Source organism: Ovis canadensis, chromosome 9, assembly GCF_042477335.2.
Source record: "Ovis canadensis isolate MfBH-ARS-UI-01 breed Bighorn chromosome 9, ARS-UI_OviCan_v2, whole genome shotgun sequence".
Lineage (NCBI taxonomy): Eukaryota > Metazoa > Chordata > Mammalia > Artiodactyla > Bovidae > Ovis > Ovis canadensis.
In genome coordinates this window covers 58592269-58611946 of record NC_091253.1, presented here as the reverse complement: position 1 = coordinate 58611946, position 19678 = coordinate 58592269, and positions in this window count along the sequence as shown.

The window sequence follows — 19678 nt, the reverse complement described above, 5'->3', positions numbered from 1 at the left end:
GGAAGTGCTGCTGTGTTCCTGGAATTAACAACTTCAGCCTGCCGATGGGGCTTCCCAGGTGGCTCTAGTGGTAAAGAACCCGCCTGCCAATGCAAGAGACATAAGACAGGAGGGTTTGACCCCTGGGTCAGGAGGATCCCCTGGAGGAGGGCATGGCAACCCTCACCAGTATTCTTGCCTGGAGAATCCCATGGACAGAGGAGCCTGGCAGTCTACAGTCCACGGGATTGCAAAGAGCCGGACATGCATGCACACAGCCTGCTGATAAGAACTGAGAGACTCAGTACCTTATTCTAAGTATAAAGAGTTCTAAGGCAGAGGTGCAAGAGGGCAAACAAAACCACTTTTCAGGCCTTTGCTCATGGGTGCTTCTTAACATCCTGTTGATCAAAGCAACCCAAATATAAGGGGTGGTTAAAAAAAATACTTTGTGTTAGGTGATCTTGTAGTAGCTGGAATTTGAAAAAGATAGGTGAGGGTAAGTAGGAAATTAAAATGTATCCCCTATTTCAGCATCCACAGAAAACTATGATTAATAATGATGTCATTACAGTATTATTTCCAGAGGTACAAAAAAAATTATTTTTTCAAACTTGAGAGCAAACAAAAAAATACAGTTATGAAGATTAAGAAAATTTCATCAAACTGAATTAGAAACATTTTCCATGTCAATAAATATTCTTAAACAATTTGTTTTTGCTGTCTGTATGTTTCTATATCATAGAGATGGGCTATATTTTATTAATCATTCCACTGTTGTTTAACATTTAGTTTGTGTATACTATTTTCTTAACAAGTAGGTGGCTAAAATAAAAATGATAAAAATGACACTTCCTTAGCCCGAGAAGCATGTGTGAATATGCCAAATGGGCAGGTTGTACAGCAGACAGGGACTGAAAATCCAGGTTTGAAAAAAAATTGTAATAAACTTTGGATATATTCTCAGGAAATCTGTTTATTCTTCATAAGAGGAATTTGCTATCTTTAAAATTGTAGTAAAATTTATTTTGGATATAAAGAAACAACAAAAATTGTGGTGACATATAATGTCAACATATATCAACCTAAATTTGTAGCATTTTGCTTTAAGTGTATTGCCCTCCTAAGCAATAGAAAAGTACTAAAAGCCACAAATTTTAATGCCTGGATGATGTTTCCAAGTGGTTTTTAAATGGCTATGCCATCAAATCAGGGGAAATTTTATGCTATTAATAAGTCAGGGCTCTCCAGGTGGCTTAGTGGTACAGAATCCACCTGCCAGTGCAGGAGATGTGAGTTTGATCCCTGTGTCAAGGACATCCTCTGAATTAGAAATGGCAACCTACACCACTATTCTGGCCTAGGAAACCCCATGGATAGAGAAGCCTGGGGGGCTACAGTCCATGAGGTCTCAAAAGAGTCAGGCACAACTTAGCAACTACAACAAATAACAACAGATAGTCAGTTATTTTAAATGGTTAATGGAGTTTTCCTTTACGGACCTACGAACCCATAACATCGCTTTTAAAAAGTTGCGATATAAATGCCATATTAGTTTTAAGTGTACCACATAATGATTTTGATATGTGTATATATGACATGCGTGTGCGCATGCTCAGTTGCGTCCGACTGTTTGCCACCCCATGGACAGTAGCCTGCCAGGCTCCTGTGTCCAAGGAAATTTCCAGGCAAGACTATTGGAGTGGGTTGCCATTTCCTCCTCCCTGGGATCTTCTCCACCCAGGGACTGAGCCTGCGTGTCTTGCTTCTCTTGCATTGGCCGGGGGATTCTTTACCACGGCGCCACTTGGGAAAGCCCATATATCATGACATGATCGCCACAGTAATCTAGGAAGCATCCGGTAGAAAACTCTATTGTTAGTAGAATATTGTCTTCAAAACTTGAGTACATCCTGGGAGGAGAACAGTTTAGAGCAATTTTCAGTCATTTACAAGTTAAGGTGATTGTCAGGTCATTTTGAAACAGTTAATATTGAAAAGGGGGAAACCGTATTAAAACCTAAGAATTTACTGAAAGGAGATGAAGGTCTGTCTTGGAACTAATTACTGGTTAGATATTCTTCATTGAAAGTGAAAGTCGCTCAGTCGTGTCCGACTCTGTGACCCCATGGACTTGGGATTCTCCAGGCCAGACTACTTGAGTGGGTAGCCATTCCCTTCTCCAAGAGATTTTCCCAACCCAGGGATCGAACCCAGGTCCCCTGCACTGTGGATTCTTTACCAACTGAGCCACCAGGGAAGCCTGATAATAACACTGAGGCTGGTTAAAAAGTGAGCACATGGAAGCCAGTCCCTGTAACGGGTGCTTTTATGGGTTCTGCGTTTTATTCTTAAGAATTGTGTGCACATAGTTATTCACTCTGGCCACTAGATGGTGCTTTTGTGCACAGTAGCTCTTGGCTTTGTAACCTTTACTCCTTCCCTCCCAAGAAGTGACTTAGAAATTCAAGTACACCTCTACATTAACTAATTAGCCTTTCATTAACATTTTAACTTTAATTATGAGTAAAAATGACAAAATACTTTTGTGTCAAATATGCTAAATCAGAAAAAAATTCAAATAAGCAATTTACCCATACCTTCTCTGTATAATAATATAGGATGAAAATTCTTTCCAAACAAAAAGGTGCATTCAACTTCTGCTTCTTGAAACCGACTGATCTGCTTAAAACAGTTCAATTCATCTAGAAGAACAATTTAGGAAGGGTCTTGGCTGAAATTAATGTATTGAAAGTTTAGTTCTTTAGATGTAAATAAAGAGTTGTGGGTTACCACCTCACAACACAACGTCTTGACTGAAAATCTGACTGATTGACTTCTCCTTTTTGCACCTAAGTTTTTGGGTCTAATTCTCTGAAGAAAACTTGAGTTAGTGTTAAGCATCCCCCGAGTAAGGATTTTGCTGCTCTCATAAGTTCCACCTCCTCTGCCCCTTCTTTTCAAGAACATCAACACACAAGCTTTAATTGGAAACTGAAACTGCTGTTAGGCAGTCAGTAGAATGAATGGAAAGCATAGTCATTTCCTAGCAGTGTTGACATTCAACTGTAACCTTATCATGACGGTTCATGCGGCATTCTTCACATGGATGCTTTCCAAGAATATACAAATTAGATGAGGTTAGTGACAAAAATAACACGCCAAACAACTTGAAGCTCTGTAAAGGCTTTGATCACCCACTAATTAACTAATAAGACACCTCTTCAGCAGAAAGATAACTGAAATAATAGCCTAAATTAGCAAAAATTGATAGGATGAACAGACTAGCTCTGTGGTTCTCCTAAGATTCTCTACTCTATCCTTTTCCCTTGTACTGAAAAAAAATCTCTGTGGTATCTCTGCTGAGTTTATCCTCAAATTCTTAGAATTGTCCATCTGATTCCAATAATGTATTATCAAGATTATCAGTTAATTCATGATGGTTCTTTTTACTCAGAGACCCATGAAACAGGAAAAACTAGGTAACATCAACTAGAAGAAATTCTCTGAAGAGTGCAAGGGTTTTGTGAGGGAAAGTCAAAGTATAATCGGTAATGTTGTGTAGTCGCTCAGTCTTGTCCCACTCTTTGCCACCTCATGGACTGCAGCACGTCAGACTCCTCTGTCCTCCACTATCTCCAGGAGTTTGCTCAAATTCATGTCCATTGAGTCAGTGATGCTATCTAACCATCTCATCCTCTCTCACCCACTTCTCCTCCTGCCATCAGTCTTTCCCAGCATCAGGGTCTTTTCCAATGAGTCGGCTCTTCGCATCAGGCAGTCAAAGTATTGGAGCTTCAGTTTCAGCATCAGTCCTTCCAGTGAATATACAGGGTTGATTTTCTTTAGGATTGACTGGTTTCATCGCCTTGCTCTCCAAGGGACTCTAAGGGTCTTCTCCAGCACCATAAAATATCGGTAATATGATACAACCAATCAGATTTAGCACAAATAAGCTGCTATGAACAGATATAAGCACAGCTGATGAGTCAGAGTATGGAGAGGACAGGGAGGGTCTGACACCACACTTATCTGCAGACATCAGCCCCCCATGAGCAAAGCTTTATCACTCACCTTGCTCTGACATAACCATAATTTACACTCCCTCCTCTCTCAACATAGAGCAAAACCAGTGGCCATGTACCTACTTGTAATCTAGCCAAGAAGGGGAAAATAAGGAAATTTTAGAAGACTTCCTGATTCCCCAATGGGGGTACTCTCTGTCAAGTATACATCTTTATAGCAACATATATGTCCACAAACAAGTAACTGTTGCTGTATGACTACAAAATCAGTTGTGCTTTACCTTGGGTATGGGGTAATTGGGCATCTTACTGGATTTCTGGGGGGTTTTGTATCTTATTTGACTGGAAGCTCCTTGTTGACAAAGGAGGTAACCCTTTTCTATATAACTTTGCATTTATTTGATAAACACGTGCTCAGTCACTCCTCGCCGAATGAATACCAAAAAAAAAACAAAAACAAACAAACACCACCACCTCACTGCTGCTCTTAGCATATTCATCAGTGAGCAATAGGTCACACATGATTGCCTCAACTAAAGAAAGAGGAAAACGTTGCTGATTTTTTTTTTTTTTAATTCTCTTACTGGGGTCCTGATATCCCTCCAGGTTTTCATTCTAATCCGATGGATGGAAGATGAAATAGATGAGCAGAAGCCATATAACATTTCTTCCAATCATGGAATCCTATGAAAATTAATTTGTTACAATAATGAGATACTGATATCAGGAGCTCATTAGCATTGTATTTATAATAGGGCATTGATCTTATCGATTTATATATTCTATATTTGGCTGTGCTGGGCCTTCATTGCTGCACACAAGCTTCTTCCAGTTGCAATGAGCAGGGGCTACTCTCTAGCTGCAGTGCCCAGGCTTCTCATTGTAGTGGCTTCTCTTGTTGCAGACCACAGGCTCTAGGTGTGTGAGCTCAGTATTTGTGTGCATGGGCCTAGTTGCTCAGAGACATAAGGAATCTTCCCAGAGCAGGGATCAAATCCGTGTCCCCTGCATTGGCAGGCGGATTCTCTATCCATTGTACCACCAGGGAAATCCCAATAGTATTCTGAATGAATAAAATCAACAGACAGTATTTACAAGTATGTTTGCATTATTTAAAAAGAAAGTGTCATGAAAAAAATGCTAAAATATCCATCAACCTAGTTAATTAGGTGAAATACAAGATTAATTCAGCAGGTCAGGGAAGGAAGAGGAGGGCAACAGATCCCTTAAGGGTTTTGCCATGATTAAGTTCTATGAAGTATTTCATGTGCTTAGGACAGGGCAGAACATATCACTTTGATGTAATTTCCTCTATGATCTATCAGTGAAAAGTAAACCTAACCTCCATGCTCTATGGGCATATGTTTCATTTAAAACCATCTCTCTATCTACATTACTTGGTAATTTGTTTTTCTTTCTAATATTCATTATACCTGCAGAAACCAAAATTGATCTCATTGCTCAGAGAATAATATTTTTACTACTTTTGATCATTTCTAATAATGATAAGAGAAATAGTTGCACAGTTACCTATACATGAAAGTATATATCTTAAAATATTTATTCTATATAAGTGACAATATTCAGTTAAGGCAGAACTATAATTTGCATTTTGATTTAAAAAAAATGGAAGCTGTTGATCTGAACTTCCTCAAAATCATTCCAGCCCTCTCTCGCCAGAGCCCTGAGTTTCTGCTTACACCCATCAACTTCCACTCCCGGGGAGGGTTCCACCTTCTCACTGTAGATTCTATTCCTTCCTTCTTTCCCGTGCCCCATCATCATCTCCTCTCTTAGATGTACCTTCAGCCTCTTCCTTCTCATATTTTTCCTGGCTCAGATGAACAATATCAAGTCTTTCTAAAATAACAACCATTTTCCCTTAAACCGACATCCCCCTTTAGGTACAAATCCATCTATTTCTTCATTTTTGTGGTCAAAGTTCTGAAAACAGATGGAATTTGCTGTCATGTCTTTATCTTCCACTTACTCTGTCAACTGCCCTAGACTTCCATTCAACATCACTGTGCTGAGATCATTCACATCAAGGCCACCACCGACCTGCTAAATCACAAATTAATTCAACTCTTTTCAGTTCTCATCTTGACCCTGTTGACAGTTCTTCTTGAACTTTCACATTCCTTGGCTTTATAGTCATCATACTATGGGCACTCACACGTCTCAGGCCACTGCTCAAACACACATACACACACGCAATATTCTTTTTTTTACTTAAAAGGAGAGAATTGTTTTTTCAAGTATAGAACAATGTAAAGTATAATTTAACAAACTCACAACTCAGAATTAATATCTATTAACACTGTGTAATATTCACTATCGGATTCGTTTCCCCCCCGTATTATACCTTAGGAAAATTAAATAAGTAATAATAATCCTATATTATCCTTTAAAAACAAAAATAAATTATTGCATTTCAGGTAAAGCCAAAGCTTCTTTAATCCATCACCTTTATTCAATTATATTTCCTTCTCTGCCCTCCTTCTCAGCCATTATCATGAAATCAGTGTACAGCCTTCCAGTTCATTAAAAATTTTTACTTACACACATATGTCATATGTTATTTGGTTCTATGTATTTTAAATTTAGATAAATGATCACATGCTAGAATTTTCACTTTTGGGAGGGTGACATTATTTTAAGGTCAGTCTATGCTGCTATAGAAAAATCAGATTCATACCATCTAATTATGTTAGTATGTTACGTTAGCACATGTATTCAAAGGACTCTACGTCATTTGACATATTCAATTTCTTAAAAATGAGATGATTGTTTCTGATTCTTTTCTCCTACAAAGAAGGCTGTAATGATCTCAGCCAGTGCCTCTTACTCACCCGTGAGGCACTTTCTCGGCTCTATAAACCTGGAAGGATAGCATTCATTCCCAGGTCGTCTCAAGTGCTGCTCCAATTAGATGTGTGGCTCACTCTACTTCCAAAGTTACCTTTCTGTTAAGACCTGACCTTGTGACTTTCCTGCTTGAAATCTTCAACTGGCTCCTCCTTCACCAGGAAATAAATTGCAGTCTTCAGGGACTTACACAAGGTCCCTCCTTATCTGGGCTCTGCCCACCTCCCCAGGATCATCTCCTACCTCCCCCACCCTATCCTCTCTAGTTCTACTGAACTGCTTACAGTTTTCTGTTTCAAAACTACTTTTCTAAGCAGGACATCTTGGCTCTCATTTCCTTGTATTTGCACACACTGTGTCCTATGATTTGAATACCTGTCCCCTTGTAATCTTCGCCTGCTAGCTCTTTCTCATGCTTCAGAATTCAACTCAGACGCCACCCCCTTCGGCAAGCCCATTCTTTCTCTCCTTTTAAGATGATCTGGATATTCACAATACAACTTGTCTCTTCTAAAAAGTAACTGCCAAGTCAACATTGCCTTCCCATGTCCATATGTTAAAGAACCTACAAAGCTTTCTGCCCATGATCAGACCTGAATGCCCTGAAACAAACCCTATGGTCATTGGCCCTCTTTCACTGAAGTGAAGTGAACTGGGGCTCACCAGGCTCCTCCGTCCTTGGGATTCTCCAGGCAAGAATACTGGAGTGGGTTGCCATTTTCTTCTCCAGGGGAACTTCCCTACCCAGGGATTGAACCCAGGTCTCCCGCATTGCAGGCAGACGCTTTAACCTCTGAGCCACCAGGGAAGCCCACTCTTTCATGGAGAACATTGGGATTGGAAGTAGACCACATACAACTGCTATTTGGGGTAACTTTAAAGAGAGGTGGGTGCACATCATCCACTCAATGGACATGAGTTTGAGCAAACTCCAGGAGATAGTGAAGGACAGGGAAGCTTGGCGTGCTGCAGTCCATGGGGTTCCAAAGAGCCAGATATGACTGAGCGACTGATACAAGATACAGCCCACTGTTTCAGGAGAACAGAGGTCCGCCTTCTTCTCTGTGAAGTGACTGCACTCTCTTCTACCCTGTCTTTTCTCACATAGGCAAGAATGATTTTTCAAGACATGACTCAAGCACTCCTTTTCTCAGTGGGGCTGCAATTACCACCGCAACATGTGTGCCCTGTTTCACACAATCTCCACGAACAAAGAACCCCCAGACACTCACCTGGGTTAAAATGATCTCACAGCTTACGGACTGAGCTAGGTCTTCCTTAGGCAAGATGCAGATGTGAGCTGCGGTCATAGCTGATCCATTCCTCCACAGATAAAGCACATTTCACACACAATCCAGAAAAATGATCATTTGAAATATGGGAACAGGAGTAGAGTCTTGATCCTCTGTGAAGGTAATCAAGTTAAACTGCCCCCTAAGGACTGCATTTCCAAAGCCTGCAATGAGGAGGTTCTTAACGTGGGGTAAAGGAAGAAAGGAAAAATGTTTGGTTAATATTCACAGGGAGAGAAACTTACATATTAGGTAAGTAAATAAGCTTCTTACCCATTACTACTCTCAACAAGAAACTTCAATGAGTGCCTACTATGTTGTAGGCACTATTTTAGGCACAACCCAGACAGAAATCAGGGGCTTCGAGGAGGACAGGGAATCACAGCCTAGAGGAGGAAACAAGTCAGCAATCAGATAATGAAATCAAGTGTGATACATGCTGGGACACTAACACCCAAATGCTAAGAAAGTAGAAAGTATTGAGTTGGCCAAAAAGTCAATTTGGGTTTTTCCATAACATCTTATGGAAACCCAAATGGAATTTTTGGCCAACCCAATAAAACAAAACAACGCTCTGAACTGAGACTCTAGGGCCTGAGGCACAGCCGCAAAGAGGAAAATGCTGCATTTAATGTTCAAGGTGGCGCAGAGGACACTGAGCAGCCCAGGAAGGCAACTTGTCCTCGGTAGCAGGCTCCTGTGTGCCAAGAGTCTGAGAGACACAGTGGCCTGGCGGGGCCTTGGAAACTGCGCCCGTCCGTGTCCACTGGCCCCCCAGGGATGCATCTTCTTGGCCAGAACACACAACGCTGCACAAAATGCTGCCCTGGTGATAGCTACCGCCAGTGCTCACCAGGGGCTAGAGTGCAAGGCAAAGTCTCCATTTCCAACCTATTCTTCAAAATCAGTTCACAGGTCAGGTCCACTAGCTGAGGAGCCCAAGAAGACAAATGAAAATCAACAAAGTGGTTTGCAAATATGCTAATAAATACTTTGTAATTATATGATAGTTATTTAGGGTTTTTTCCCTGTTGTCAAAGTCTTGTTTAGGGTTCTTCTGAACTGACCATCCAACCACCAAATAGCTATATGATCTTTGCATTGCCCAGCTGAAAATGTCATTTGGCTTTGAGTACATAGAATAGGATCTTTGTTGAATGCTAGATATGCAAAGCCACTCACTAAGGTTATTCATATTTCAAAAGCATTTTATTTTCAGTAGATTTGGAATAAACAAGGATTAAAGAGATTTGGGACTATGAGACATTCAATGAGTAATCTTAATTTAACACACATTTCACACCCCTTCTATCCTATCCCTGGGAGCAAACAAACAGAGGAAAAATCTCCATTCTTAAGTTGCCCAGGCTGATGAAGAGACAGGCACATTAATCAATAGATTCAAAGGAATGAGAAATGCTTCAGTAGAAACCAAGGTACATGGGAAGAGAGACAGGGAAGAAGCTAGTTCTGTCTGGAAGTGAAGGTGAAACCAACGGAGAATGAAGGAGGGTACAGGGGACTCCCCATGTGCATCGGTTGACAGGAGGATGCAAGAACAGAGCACAGGTGTGAAGTATGGAAACCATGGGCCTCACAGCACAACAAGAGGGTGGAAATGCTTGGAGGCAGGAGAGACACAGGAGAGAGACAGGAGAAAATGTTGCAGAAGCACGTGCAGGCTGTGAGTGAAGGGCCCTGCGTGCCATGTTCAAAAACATAAACTTTATCCCACAGGCAATCATATTCCATTCAAACATTTTAAGATATGTATACATGGGCATGTTTATATTTTTAAAGAAACAAATGGATGCCGATGGGGTTAGGTGCTCAAAGTGTCATTATATGAAAGCAAGGGGGATCAATGGGCAGGTATTATTATAGTCCAGGCAGAAAGGGTGTTGGTGAGGCTACCACATATTAGAATGAGCTTAATGGGGAGTAATAAAGTAATTTCATAAAAGGAAAGACTTCCTCTTTGTAGAATATTGTGTGACCACATCCACAGATCTACGGGAAATGGTAATATGACTCCTCATGTGTGTTTCTAGCATGTTCTATGCATTTTTGTAGGTTCTATGTATTTCTACAATTAATTATTGCTGGGGAATATTAATGCTGAAATTAGACTGAAATATTAGACATCTTTATTCTCTGCTTTGATGTTGTGCTACAAGCACAGAGCTAGTGGGCTGCCGTCTATGGGGTCGCACAGAGTCGGACATGACTGAGCGACTTCACTTTCACGCATTGGAGAAGGAATTGGCACCCCACTCCAGTACTCTTGCCTGGAAAATCCCATGGACGGAGGAGCCTGGTAGGCTGCAGTCCATGGGGTCGCTGAGTTGGACACAACCGAGCGACTTCATTTTCACTTTTCACTTTCATGCATTGGAGAAGGAAATGGCAACCCACTCCAGTGTTCTTGCCTGGAGAATCCCAGTGATGGAGGAGCCTGGTGGGCTGCCGTCTATGGGGTCGCACCGAGTCAGACACGACTGCAGCGACTTAGCAGCAGCAGCAGGGTTTTTGGATCAGGCTCAAATAGGTCACTGGTAGGAACCTCAACTTCTAAGGCTATGATAATGGAAGAGAAATTGTAGAGTGGCAGCTTCTCTGGGCTTGGCTACAGTAGCTGGAGGCTAAGTAGTGGTATGAGAAGGGAAGGACTCTGAGATGCTGTTTGGGTAGAACAGACCAGGTAGATTCCACTTATCAACTATCAGGAGAAACTGTTATTTGAAAATTCTACCATCATGTGTAAGAGTCAAAAAGCAGTCATAACATTTTTATCATAGTACTCCCTGCAAAATCTTTATTACTTTATTCAATATTATTCTTTCCTTATCATCAAATCCCATTTGAGATCTCTAGAGTGTACCTTCCCAATTTTGTCACAGCATAGTTCTTTCCAACCCTAAAACAGTTAGCTCACTGATTTTAAATATTAGCTACAGCTTATTTTGTACTGTGTCAAATCATGTCAAATCACCTTCTGATGATGGTTGGAAATGTTTTGTTTGCAAAAGTTGCTCTCCTCCTCAGAGGAAGGGATCGATCAACTTTAGGCCAAGCTCTAACTCAACCTTGTGACTCTGCATACACAGTGAGATTTTTCTGGAAGGAAGAGCATCTGCCACTGTGATAACTCCTTAAAGGGGCTCAGATATTCAAGTCAGATTTGAAAAAGGCAGAGGAACCAGAGATCAAATTGCCAACATCCTTTGTATCATGGAAAAAGAAGGACAGTTCCAGAAAAACATCTACTTCTGCTTTATTGACTACGCCAAAGCCTTTGACCATGTGGATTACAACAAACTGTGGAAAATTCTTCAAGAGATGTGAATACCAGACCACCGTACCTGCCTCCTGAGAAATCTATATGCAGGTCAAGAAGCAACAGTTAGAACCGGACATGGAACATCAGAAGGTTTCCCAATTGGGAAAGGAGTACTTCAAGGCTATATATTGTCATCCTGCTTAACTTATATGCAGAATACATCATGCGAACTGCCAGGCTGGATGAAGCACAAGCTGGAATCAAGACTGTCAGGAGAAATATCAATAACCTCAGATATGCAGATGATACCACCCATAGGGCAGAAAATGAAGAGGAACTAAAGAACCTCTTGATGAAAGTGAAAGAGGAAAGTGATAAAGCTGGCTTAAAACTCAACATTCAAAAAACTAAGATCATGGTATCTGGTCCCAACACTTCATGGCAAATAGATGGGGAAACAGTGGAAACAGTGACAGACTTTATTTTGGGGGGCTCCAAAATCACTGCAGATAGTGACTACAGCCATGAAATTAAAAGATGCCTGCCTCTTGGAAGAAAAGCTATGATCAACCTAGACAGCATCTTAAAAAGCAGAGACATTACTTTGCTGACAAAGGTTCATCTAGTCAAAGCCATGGTTTTTCCAGTAGTCATGTACGGATGTGAGAGCTGAACTATAAAGAAAGATGAACACCAAAGAATTGATGCTTTTGAACTGTGGTTTTGGAGAACTCTCTTGAAAGTCCCTTGGACTGCAAGGAGATCCAAGCAGTCCATCCTAAAGGAAATCAGTCCTGAATATTCATTGGAAGAACTGATGCTGAAGCTAAAACTCCAATACTTTGGCCACCTTATGCAAAGAACTGACTCACTGGAAAAGACCCTGATGCTGGGAAAGATTGAAGGCAGGAGGAGAAGGGGCCAACAGAGGATGGAGATGGTTGGATGGCATCACTGGCTTGGTGGACATGAGTTTGAGCAAGCTCCGGGCATTAGTGATGGACAGGGAAGCCTGGCGTGCTGCAGTCCATGGGTTCTCAAAGAGTCAGACATGACTGAGTGACTGAACTGAACTGAACTGAACTGAAATGACTCTGTTAGTCACAGGTATGACTTCACAGTGGGCCTCGTGGGGCCAAACATTTCTTAGATTGAGGTTATTTCTTAGATGGCTACACTGCAATTCTTAAGAAAATCTGAGTCACCAGACATCTGCCACTCGATTTCACATCTATTTGCCTACTATCTGACTCCCTCATTGGAATGAGAATTCCATGAGCAAAGATGTTCTGATTTGTTCTCTGCTTGAACAATGCCTTCCAATGAGTAAGACATTCACTCAATAGTCTCAAAATGTGAATTCCTGGTTTCAACCTGAGGAAAGTGGAACTTGATACAAGTTCTTTAAATTAAAATGACAGAGTCCTTCAGCCACAGAAAGTTATACCACCCAGGGGAGAGTGGGTGATGGAGGCATCTGAGTGAAGATGTGGGTTCATGTCCAGTCTGAAAGCCAGGAGAGGGGATGAGATGGAGCAGAGCTGGGCTGGGCAGGCAGGGCAGGGAGGAGATCTGAGATCTCAGGAACCCAATGCCATGCTAGTGCCATGGTGTGGGCACTGGAGTAAAGGAAAAGTCCATAGATTACCATTGGAGTTCACCTCATTCCCTGGGTATGAACAGAAGGAGGAAGTTATCAGAGAACTTAGCAATATGATATGATAGTTAATATATACATGTATTATTGGGTTGGCCAAAAGGCTCCTTCGGGTTTTTTGGTAAGATTTTATGGAAAAGCCTTTTGGCCAACCCAATATATGTTAGCACTACTCTCAAGCATTTCACACAGATTGACTCATTTAATCTGCATGCCAACAGCTAATTTAAAGAGAGGTTAACTCCTCAAGGTTAGTTGGCGACAGGCAGAGCTCAGCTCTGGACCTGGGCCACCTGGCCCCAGCTGCTGCTCATCATGATGAGGTCTCTGGAAGGTGATGGTGGCTCTCCACAGAGTCCAAGTAGAGCACCTGAATCAGGCAAGATGTTGATTGTAATTTACATCGACACTGTCTCAATAATGAGAGGTGATTGAGAAAACAATGATTTGACATGCACAATGAAGATAAAATTTCCCTAAAGTCCTCATTCAAAGTCTCAGGGCTGTGACTGCCCTCGTCGGGTTTCTGCCCCTTTTGGAACAAGACACACAGAAGCAATGACATCTGGTATTGGGGATGCCTACCTGGGTTGGGGTGTGCCTTCAATGAACACATGAGCACCCACAATGTAACAGGGGGAGGGGACACACAGATGAATAAGACAGCCCAGACTTCAAGGTGCTTTGGCACAGAGAGGTGGAGGGATAGTCCTGTGCCCCACCTCACACCGACTCGGCAGTAGAAAAGCAGCACATTCACAAACATGTCACCTCATTTCTAAGAGGCTCCCATAGCAGCAAAAATAGCGGGCGGGGGGTGGGGGGGAGTTTAATCAGAAACAAGAATCTACCAAAAGCTGCCTGAAGGGCTTTCTTCTATCTCAAATATACATGAGACCACACACAGAGAGACACACATCATCTACATGTACAAAAACCACTGCTTAAAATACATTGTATCCTGAGAAAGGGTAGATTTACAAATCAGACTGTTGTTCAGTCACTAAGTCGTGTCTGACTCTTTGCAATCCCATGGACTATAGCTCCTCTATTCCTGGATTTCCCAGTCAAGAATACTGGAGTGGGTTGCCATTTCCTTCTCCAGGGGATCTTGCCGACCAAGGGATCGAACCAGTGTCCTGCGTTGGCAGGTGGGTTCTTTACCACGGAGTCACCAAGAAAGTCCCAAAATACCTAGTGACATATACAAAGAAGATTTCTCTTTTTCTAGAAAACAAAAAATAGAAAAAAAAAAAGAACAGTTAAACATTAAAGCCTGCTAATATAGACTGGCTATTTTTTCCTACCGGCCACTGCTCAGAATTCCTTGCTGGCTGGCTGGGTGTGTGTGTGTGTGTGTGTGTGTGTGTGTGTGTGTGTGTGAAAACCCATACTATTTCTCAGGGTTGTCGCTGCAGCAGACCTTTTTCTCAGCATCGCAGGCTGCTCACCCCCACGTGGTCCCGGGCACCTGCAGGATCAGTCAGTTTGCACAAGCAGCTTCCCAAGCAAATGACGTAGCTCTGCTTCTGTTGTTCCCAAAGACCAACATCTGTCCGAGCTCAGCATATGCATCTGCGTATTAAAGTGCTCAGTGCTCTAAGGCCCTGCACTTAATTTTCCCTTGGGTAAACAGAGCCAATAATGGATAAATACTGAGGGATCAAATATCCTTAAACTATTGGAGAGAGCTGTGAGTGCAGTCTTTCAGCCACATCAGAAGTGAGGGGAAAAAAAAGAGCAAAAAAAAAAAAAAAAAAGTATGACAGAGGCTCTCCAAATTAGGAGTGAAGGACTTGGAATGGAGTTGATTCCACTGGCCACGGACTGTCTTGGGAAGCATCTTGATGAATGGTGGTGGGAGAGGAGCATTTGGGAGTTCTGTGGTTAAGTGAGTGTGTTTGCTTAGTCACTTCCGTCATGTCTGACTCTTTGCGACCCCATGGACTGTAGCCTGCCAGGCTCCTCTGTCCATGGAATTCTCCAGGCAAGAATAATGGAATGGGTGCCATGCCCTCCTCCAAGGCATCTTCCTGACCCAGGGATCAAACCCATGTCTCCTGCATAGCAGGTGGATTCTTTACCACTGAGCCACCTGGGAAGCCGTGGTTAAGTGTCATTGAATGTGAAATATGGCGGGATCTTCAGAAAAGAAGAGCAAAGGGTCTTTTGGTTGCCACCCTCCAGGTTGAGTTGACCCCACACTCCCTGTAACCATACCCTGAGCCGTCTATAGCACCCTACTAATTGCTTTTCAAGGCAAGTCCCTGTAGGAAGGTGAACTTTGGACAGGCTGACAGTCTTGGCCTTTGAGCTCCTCAAGGAAAACACATAGCTTGAGTGTATCTTTCAAGTACAAACTTCTAAGGAGGAACATTTCAGCCTCTCAGAAATGCTGGTTTAATACAGGGGCATGATGTATTTCATCATTTCTATGTAATCTTTTCTTTTAAGAAAAATGCTCTGACCTTTGAGATAAGTTGGCCAAAATAGAGGACCCTATCCAAACTTTATCACCATGTGTAGTTACTATTATTTTGTGATTTGCTTTAAAAAAAGAAAAAGTATCATTAAACATTTCAGATTAGAGAGTTCCTATTTGTTACTTCAAAAAATTAGAGCTCTTTTCTTATTACTTTTTACAACAAAGTATATAAATCAACCTTACCATAGACTGACACTCATCTGTGCCTCCACGCTAAGCAGCTTCAGTCCTGTTTGATTCTTTGTGACCCTGTGGTCTGTAGCCCACCAGGCTCCTCTGTCCAGGGACTTTCCAGGCAAGAATACTGGAGTGGGTTGCCATTTCCTCCTCCAGAGGATCTTCCCAATCCAGGGATCAAACCTGTAGCTCTTGTATTGCAGGCAGATTTTTTATTGCTAAGCCACCGGGGAAACCCAACATTCATCATAGCCATATTTATCTATCTTATCTAAACCACTGGTACTACTACTTTTGAATTATCCATATGCAGAAACCTCATAAGATGTTAAATTTAAAAAGTGAAAATTAAAAAAAAGATTAAATATATGGATGGCTATGTTGGTAAATGGTCAAAAGAAAGCATAAAGAGAAGTACCAAGTGAGATGCTCCTTGGAGCTAGGCTGATGCTACCCACAGAAGAACTACAAAAGGTTTCCACTGGATCTCTCTCTGCCTCCAAAATTGCTGCTGTATATAGGCAGCCCCCCACCCTCACTTGTGCCCTTCAGTAGAAGCTGAGGCCTCTGCTCTGATTTAGTCTTGCCAGAAAAGCACCTGGATAACCCTTGAAGTGGAAAACGCTAAATATCACCGGTATGTGAGTAAGAGAAGGCAGCATTCAAAGGATTTGACCGAACAATGACTTGGGGTCTCAGCCATCCCTTTTCTAAGAGTCAGCTGTTAGCACAGTCCAAGAGAAAATGGGAAACATGGAGAGCAGCGCCTAAGAACTACATCATATTTATTTTCCAATGGGTTAAAGAATGTTTAAGCCATGAGAAATCAGTGAGGGAATAACAACACCTAGATCTTATAAATAATAAATGATCTGGATATATAATCAACTGTGTTAAAACCACATTAATAAAATCACCAATAACTGACAAGGCAGAGACAGTGAAAAATAAATAAAATCATTGTCACTCGCAAAAGCTCTTTATTCTCATGGCTTGTGTTTTTGCAAATGAGCCCCTGCCATTGACGTAGTGAAGAAAAACAAACAGACAAGCATGCAAGCTTAAGAGGCAGCAGTAATCTGGCTGCCATGTTTAAGTCCACTTGACAAAATTTCTCTTTCTTTAATTGAATGGCTCCATGTATTTTTTTATTTCCTTTCTGAAAATTTTCTTTCTGTGCTTCCATGTTTTTCAGAACCAGAGATCTTCTATTTTAGTAAATATTATCTCATATAATATTCACAGTCTAAAAGTTGAGTATTATTATTTTAGAATAAACAAAGCTCATGAGGAAGGCAAGGAAAAGTGCCTGAAGATCTAGAGGTATCTGAACCCTAAATCAAGTTTCTTAACACATTCTGCTTTTCCTTCTGAAGAAATGGGAGTCCTGCCTTTTCACCACCAAAGATCTCTTTTGAATTTTGTATTTCTCTCCCACTGAACCCAAGTTTCAATAACATTTTAACCAGCAAACTTATTATAAAAATTAACAACTAACTCTCCATTTGTAGTCATAGGAGACATTTTTAAAAATAAGAGTGGGGCTCCCCGGAGGCCCAGTGGTTAGGACTCCATGCTCTCAGTGCAGTGGGGCATGGGTTCCATCCCTGGACAGGGAACTAGATCCCACATGCTGTGCAGCACAGCCAAAAGAGTAAAAATACAAAATAAAAATAACAGCATCTGACCAATGTGAGAGAAGACTAAGCTGAATTTAATTTCAATCAAAGGGTTTCCAAAAAGATATTCATCTATTCAGCTCTTTTTGTTTTTAAATGTTTAATATCTATGATTAGGGATTTGGAAATATTTAAAAAAAAAAAAAAAAGAACCATCCTGTGGACCTCTGGGAGCCACTGAACTAGCTTGCTTTGGAAAACACCAGATTCTGTGAGTTTTTAAATAACAGAAGCAGGAGCTATGGTTGTGCTGTCCGTGAGAAAGCATTACCTAGAGTCCGAAATCCTTTCGTAGGCCACTCTAAATCCCTGCCGCTCCAATGTAAACCCATTTCCTCTCCAGTCTCAGGAGAGATGGGAACAGCTGCTGGGCGTCTGTTAACTCGCCCTTTGTGATCCGGGGCTGGACCGTCTTTATGGTCCGTGTACCACATTGTGAGACACGCTGGACAAATTCCTGACAAACTGAAGGCTTGTTACCCCAACTCTCATTTTCTCACTGTATTCTCCAGGTTCTCTTTTTGTTGTGCAAGTAAGAATTTCGATTCTGGGGACTGGAACACAAAAAGCTCCAGGCTTAAGAAGTATCTCACAGATTGGCTTGTTTGCGTTCTTCCTGTAGCACCAGGCTGGAGGAGAATGCAAATCTGATATCATGATAACTGAGACTAATATCTGTTGCTGCTATTCTAATAGCATTTAGTTCTTCTGGAAATTCTTGCCTCAAGTCACAGTCCTGTTACCAGCTGGGGTCAAAACACACCAGATGAAGGATTCATATTTCCATCTGATTCATTACACTGATGGCTTTTATGAAGCATCTGGAAGTGGGCATATGAGGAGGATTCATAGAGAATTCGTCTGGAAGGGTGACAAAACTGTTTTCTGTTGGTCATTCAAATCCTGCACAATCACTAAATGACATTTTCAGTTCCCATTGATTCCATTTTTGGAAGGGTGACAAAACTGTTTTCTGTTGATCATTCAAATCCTGCACAATCATTAAATGACATTTTCAGTTCCCATTGATTCCATTTTTAATGTACCACTAACAAATAAATATGTATATATGTATATAAACATTTAATTCCACTCTTACACAATAGTATTTATTTGACCCACTTCTCTATATCCATAATAACCCCAAATTCAAATCCAGACAAAATCTCTTGCTGTTGCCTTGGATTTCCAAGTTTGAAGCATCAAATAATAGTGGAGCAATACTGAGAATAAATTTCAGCCTTTTATGCTTTTACTTAACAGAATCATCTTCTCAACTCTATTTGCTATCTTATTGAGGAAAGCAGATGGGAACAAAACAAGTACTCCCAAAATGCCTAGATTCTAATTTCTAGGAAAAAAGAAATAAATCACCCAGAGATAACATCAGAGGTATTATCTTTAGTCAGCCCAGTTTCTCTTAAAATGAAGTTTTCAATAAGAGCTGTATGCACTCAAGGGCAGCTGATAAGCAGTTGTTCTTCAAAAAGCTTTTATAACAAAAGCGTTTTTCCACCAAAGTTGTTCTTCAAAAAGCTACCCTCCTTCCACAACCTTAAATTTTGATGACATTTTCAAATCTTTTTTTTTTCCACCACTTATTATTTCCCTTTGGCTTCTGAGCCTCCACAAAAAGCTTTCTATAGTTGTTCTCTTTCAATTATTAGACTATTGACTGAACAAGATCTACTGAACACAAAAGCTAAAGGCTGGCTTTCCTACTGAAAAAAAAAGTTTTCCTAAGGATCTGGATTCAGAATGAAAATCCAGTGAATTCAACTTTCTGAATTTTCTAAACCACCTACAAACTTTCACAAACATTTTAAGGGGACAAGTCACATGTCTGTATATATTTCTAATTCCATGTAGTCATAAAAGTTAAGTTTTTGCTTTCTGTTTTTATTGAAAATTAACCACCTCACTTCTGCTCCCAGGTAAAATAAAACAAAGATAACTACCTTGGTGCATATGTGACTTTATGATGCTTCAATGGGATAAGTCTCAGGGACAGGGGTACTTGAACTAGTGGATTGAATGGCAGCTCCCCAAATATATATCTATGTCACATCTATGAAACCTGAGAATGTTAACTTACTTGTAAAAAGCATTGGTACAGATGCAATTAAAAGGAAGTCATCCTGGATTATCTGGGTAGGCCCTAAATCCAGTGAAAAGTATCCTTAATAAGAGACACAAGGAGAGATGCATGGACAGAAGAGGAAGAGGCTGTGTGAAG